Raw genomic sequence first — 6,171 nt, 5'->3', positions numbered from 1 at the left:
GCCATTCAGCAAGACCTGGACAGGCTGGAGAGTTGGGCATAGAGGAACCTGATGAGGTTCAACAAGGGCAAGTGCAGGGTCCTGCACCTGGGGAGGAACAACCCCATGCATCAGTACAGCCTTGGGGCTGACCAGCTGGAGAGCAGCTCTGTGGAGAGGGACCTGGGTGTCCTGGTGGACGACAGGTTAACCATGAGCCAGCAGTGTGCCCTGGCTGCCAAGAAGTCCAATGGGATCCTGGGGTGCCTCAAGAGGAGTGTGGCCAGCAGGTCGAGGGAGGTTCTCCTTCCCCTCTACACTGCCCTAGTGAGACCTCATCTGGAATACTCTGTCCAGTTCTGGGCTCCCCAGTTCAGGAAAGATGAGGAGCTACAGGAGAAAGTCCAGCACAGGGTATAAAAGAAGATTAGGGGACTAGAACATCTCTCCTACGAGGAGAGACTGAGGGAGCTGGGCTTGTTCAGCCTGAAGAAGAGAAGGCTGCGAGGGGACCTAATAAATGTTTATAAATATCTCAATGGTGGGTGTCAGGAGGATGGGGCCAGACTCTCTTCAGTTGTGACCAGCAACAGGACAAGGTGCAATGGGCACAAACTGAAGCACAGTGCTTATGTCCATTGATTAGTATTACACCAATTAAAATATATCCATGAGTGTTTTGCTGATTTTTCAAATTTTTGATCAGCAAATTGATTGGTAAGAAGACCCACAGAGTGATGAGCTTCTCTTATTGTAAGAGAAGCTTTTTGGTTTCCAGGTAACACAGTAGTGATTTTGAAATAAATTGCATAACAACTCTTATTGGAACAATACTGAATAGAGTCTGGAAGTGACATAGCGCCGTTAGAACTGAAACAACACACTGTTGTTGGCACAGGCCAAGTGCCTTGGCCTTTTAATCGTGACACTGTATGGAGGGGAGAAAGGCTGTTTCCGTACTCATCAAAAACTGCTGTGTTCTACCAACAGTTCCTTTTTTCTAAGCTTTCTATGAAAATCTTGTGGAGCTTGCAGATGTAACAGTCTGCAAGTGCCATTCCATTGCAGCAGATTCCACTCGGAGGGAATAAAGGTCAGATGAGGTTCTTTCAGAAAGAAAGCAGTGTCAGTTCCTTTGGCTGCAGGAGCATCTGTGTCACTTCAGCTGCGGCGCGGCCCTTAACGGCTGAGATGGAAGAGTAGACTTTATTAATTGCCGCTCATCCCCCTGACATCGGCCAGAGTTGCAAAGGTTAATTGCTCCGTCTTAAGATAGAGTCAGCATCTACAGATGTCAGCAGCTCACATTTAGTCTGTAACACAACCTTGCTATCTGTGTTTCTTGGCTAACATAAAATAAAACAGCAAACAGCAGCATCTAAAACAAAACGTTCAGGTAACACGGGTCTGATCTTGATCTCTCAATGAAACCGGGAGCTGCGGCTTTTCCAAGGCAACATTGAGTCAACAAGGTGAAAGTTTTAGACACTCTTTAGTCTGACCGCTCTTACTACCACGAAGATTTCTGAAGCCTCGTTATTTCTGCAAGGCCTAATCAGCAAAAGAAGGAAAGAAAGAGCTCAGCAATGACGCGATGAAAGATGTAAGCATTTTGGGGTGTTTCTCCCTGCAGTGGGAGCTGCTCAGCGCTGCCATGCAAGTTAACCCTGTCAGAGGAGCTTCCTCTCCCCTGTCCTGCCCACCCATGCCTGCCATGGGGCTGAGCACCTTAAAAGGCAAATTTTCAGGCTCGATGTTCAGTAGAAGAAGACAGGAATGAGATAAGACTGTGCATAATACAATTCCATTTGTAAACAGAGATGGGGGCTGTTGGGAAGACAAGGTATGGGTGAAGCAGAAAACAAGAAAGGGAAACGGCACAGAATAACAAGAAAAAAATTATATCCTTAGGAGAGAATATCTTTAAAGAAAAGATAGTCTGTTAGTTTCTTTTATATAATTAGATGGGCATGAGACTGGGCCAGATGTCTGTACAGCTGCTGGGTACTTGAAGACCCTTTTCTCCAGGGGTGGCATCTTACATTTATCTGTGTACCCTCAGAGCATTTTGGGATGGCAGGGAAGGGTGACATCCCAGAACACCAGTGACTCTCCCCAAGAGGAACCGGTAATGGAGAGAGCGCCTTTAGAGCGCAGTCAGTGTGGCACGCACCTTGGCACCTTCCCTGAGCTTCACATAGCAGCTCCTATGGCTGATTATTTGCGGCTGTCTGCTCCCCCACTACACGAGTGCTCCATCGCATGGGTATCAGTTGAAAAACACGATGTCACTGGAAAGAGAGGCACTTTCTATTTGCAAGCAAGGAAAACCAAGGGACTTCCTTCCTTTACAGGGGATCCTGTAGTTCTGTCAAGGAACTGGGCATGACACAAGAGCTGCGTGAGTCTTGGGGCTTGCCTGCATGTAGAAGACGGGCAAAGCAAGCTGGTGATTTGGAGACCATGGCCAACCCTGCCACACAGAGCACTCTCATGGTCTGGCAGTCGTACCTGCTGCGGCTCCAGGAATGTTGTCCTGTGTGGATCTGAAAAGGCTTGGAAAGGCTGCAGAAATGTCACACATAAAATCAGTGCACAGCAGCTCTCCGGCATAACCTGTTCTCTGCTCGCTGCTCTGTATGTTCTGCACGAGCTACCCTGAACAGCTGCATGCCAACCAGCAGTCCCTCCATTCTGTACATCTCTTGTGACTGCCTCTGTACCAGCTGTTCTCTACAAAGCTCTTCTGCGTGGCTTCTTCCACAGTGGCTGTTCCACACTTCTGCATTTTGCCCTCCGCAGCAGCTGCTGTTTGCTCTTCGCCACTGGTTTTGCACCAGCTATTCCACACCACCGTATATCCCAGACAGCAGTCTCACACTCTTTTAATTTTATTTTGACTGCTTGTTTCTTGCTTGAGGCTTTGCTGGTTTAGCAGAAATCTGGAAGAAAGAGGAAATTTTTTTTTCTTCGCAAGCTCTGAAGTCTGGAGTGCGGTGCTGAGTATTTCAAGTCCATAGTGTAATACTGGGGCAGTGGGTTGATGAAAAACTTATTTAACCGCAAGACACTGCAGGATATAGAAGGTGATGCTGCCTCTGTTTAGGCACCACCAGCCAGGAACTGGTGTTCAAAAACATGCAAGGTTGAGAACTTATCCCAGAGAGTGTGTGTGTGGATATTATGGGTATGCTTTCTGTACCCACATATAGCACTGAAGTCTGAGGATTGCTTTGAAGTAGGAAAAAGACTTAAAAAGGGGAGGGAGAGGAGGTGTAGCATGTTTATTTTATTTTATTCCACTTATTTACTTGGGTTTCTGTAATCTTCATTTAACTGGACATGCCTGGGGAAAACATCCAGGTCTGTGTTCCCATCCCTCTTCCCACAGGAGCAGATTATTTTTGCAACTTTGGTGTTCTGCAAATAGTAGATTTGGTCTTTTATCCAGACCTTCCCAGTGCTTGTATCAGCAGACACAGCTTGGTGGGGCTTTGGTGTAGAACTTTCTAGGTCATGCCATGTGTTGTAAACCGGGGCAGAAAGAAGAATCACCAGCAGTTAAAGCAGAGTTGCTTGGAAGACCTTGCTGGCTGGTCCAATTCTCTACCTTCTGGCAAACATGCGAGGCAACGTTATATTGCATTTTTCTACTAAAAAATGCTCAGCAGTGTATTCTCTAGCAGTGAACTAATGCTTGGGGAGCCCAGAGCCTGGACAGAGGAGTGGAGCTTCAGGCTGCAACAGTCACAAACAGAAAAAGAGGAAAAAGATATTTATTTTTGCTCTTTTGATTTTTATCCTCTGGGGAGAAAGGTCAGACAGAGCAGACCTCCCCCCATCGTCCCTTCCTCTCCCCCCCCGCCTTTCTGTCAAAACACTCCCCCAGAGACTGTGAGAATATGTCAATACTAAACAGCATTTTCCCTATAAAGATCTCTGGAGAATAACAGAAGCAACTGCTCACTCTTTCTTTCTTCAACAAACACTGGCCAGGCCTTCACAAATGGCCAGCTGAGGCATAGTCAGGAAAAAACAAGTTCTTAGAGGAAGGAGTCGCCAAGGAAAATAATTGGGCAGCGCGAGGGGTTTAGTGACGCAGCTGCACAGCTGCGAAGTTCAATGACTTCTTGATTGCCTCTATCTGAAGTTGTGTTCCACTATGAAATGATTTTCTACCTCCGCAACTATAAATAGCAGGGCATGATGATTTGCTGCTTGAAATCCCAGAAACAGCTTGGGAAAAATACTAAAACCAAACCCCAACAACTAATAAGAAAACAAGAAGCCTTCAACTATCTTCTCAGTAAGAGCACTGTCAAAGAGAGACACTGAAGCTACAGAATATAGTGCTAATGCTTTGAAGATGATTTTCTAACATCTCAGTTGGTCAAGAAGATGGTGCAGCACTGCAGCAGTAGTGCCAACTGCTCTGTCCTTTGGTGGGAGAAGTCCACGTCAGGGTTGGTGTTGCACCTACTGCCGGTCGTTTCATCTGAGCTACCTCTCTAGATGTCCCTCAGCATCGGCGGAAAGAAACAGTAGCTTTCCTCTTCTCAGAAAGTAGAAGTTCAAAAGAGGTCCAAAAAGTTGTGTCCTAAAAGTATTTACTCTGCAGCCTGCTTCCTGTAACGAGGGCCTCAGATGACCAGAATCGATGTACACATCTGTGCTGTACAAATCCCAGGTTAGGTGAGGTGACCTTCAATCCTACAATCTTAGCAGGTTTCAGAATAATGGAGATTTTGCCTTTGGTTACTAGCTAAATTTCAATCCAAATTTTAAATGAATGAAAAAAATCTCAACATTGTCTCGTGTCCAGCAGCAGTAAGTCGTAAAGCTCTGGGGAAATGTAATAAATTAACTCTTTCTGAGTGTATTAACACGTGATATTTCACGGTATTGTCTAGGTTGATCTACGAGAGCATGGACTAGATTTTTCAGTCGAAGGTAGCCAAATGATGGACCATGCCCCACACAAGTGTCAAGCTCACTACACCATGACATGCCTACCACAGCCACCTACCAAAGGTTCTCTGATCAGAGCATTAATTACACTTGCCTTTCTAGCTGTTTTATCTCTAAAGCTGTTTCTTTCCTGTCTATAAATCCAGATGCAAGGAACACAGGAAAATATACCTAAAGCACCAAAAATGCTCCCGAATACCTTTTTTTATGTACATAAAAATTTCTGAGCTTGAAAGTTGGTAGTCTTTGTGGTTAGACAGCAGTACTCTTTCCCACTGCAAGTTATGGAGGTCTTCTCCTGCAAGCTGCATATCCCCCTGGAAAGCTGTCTATTGCTTACATTAGGGGCATAAAGCTGCCAGTGGTGCCTCTACAGAAAGACTTCAGCGTCTGAAATATGTTACTCCTCTGGGATGAAATATCGCCATTCTGGTGTGCTAAAATATTGCCATTCTGGTCCATAAATCTTACAATGAAATCCCCCATTTAGGGAAAAGCAGAGAAAATCTTGTGACAGGTTAAGAGAGTTCTGTTAAGAGATGTTTTGAAAAGCCCTTTACAGCTTCTCAGTGGTTTGGGATGTCGGATGTCATACAAAGAGGAGAAATCAGTGGGAAGAGTTTTAGGTGATGAGAGGTTCAGTGACAAATATATACTGTTGTTTCAGGTTTTTCTCCCTGAAAGGGCTGTACATAGGGTCTGGTTTTGCTGTTTTTTTTGCTGTTCTGAGTGCTTGTGAGATTTTTTCAAGGAAAAGTTCTCTGACTTTTTGCTAATCAGTATCATTAGTGTAAATGGTAAGGGCCTAAACAACCTAAACAACCACAAACAGAAATCAGCAGCCCCTGGGAGCAGGCTGGCAAACTTCTGTAAATCACAACCACTCTTTCAAAATAAAGCAAGCTTTTCTACAGCTTGGTTATACCACTGAATCAATTTATGTTTGTTTTGAAAAGAAAAAATAGTAATTTTTACACATTTTGCACCAGTAGACATTACAGATTTGCTTTAAATTCGAACAATATTTGCAAATCTTTCTTTTCAAAGTGTTTTACCCCAAAACATGGTAGGTAACTAAATAAAATCAGTATTTACTTAAGAGAAATGTGAACCTTCTCTAGGATGATTTTTCAAATAGGCAGTATTTTCATAATGCAACATTTATTTTCCATAGTACTGAAGAAATTTGTAACCAACAGAGTCAACTGCTAATGCTGCCAACCT

Source organism: Opisthocomus hoazin, chromosome 5, assembly GCF_030867145.1.
Source record: "Opisthocomus hoazin isolate bOpiHoa1 chromosome 5, bOpiHoa1.hap1, whole genome shotgun sequence".
In the NCBI taxonomy this organism is placed as follows: Eukaryota; Metazoa; Chordata; class Aves; order Opisthocomiformes; family Opisthocomidae; genus Opisthocomus; species Opisthocomus hoazin.
This window is presented reverse-complemented; position numbering follows the sequence as displayed.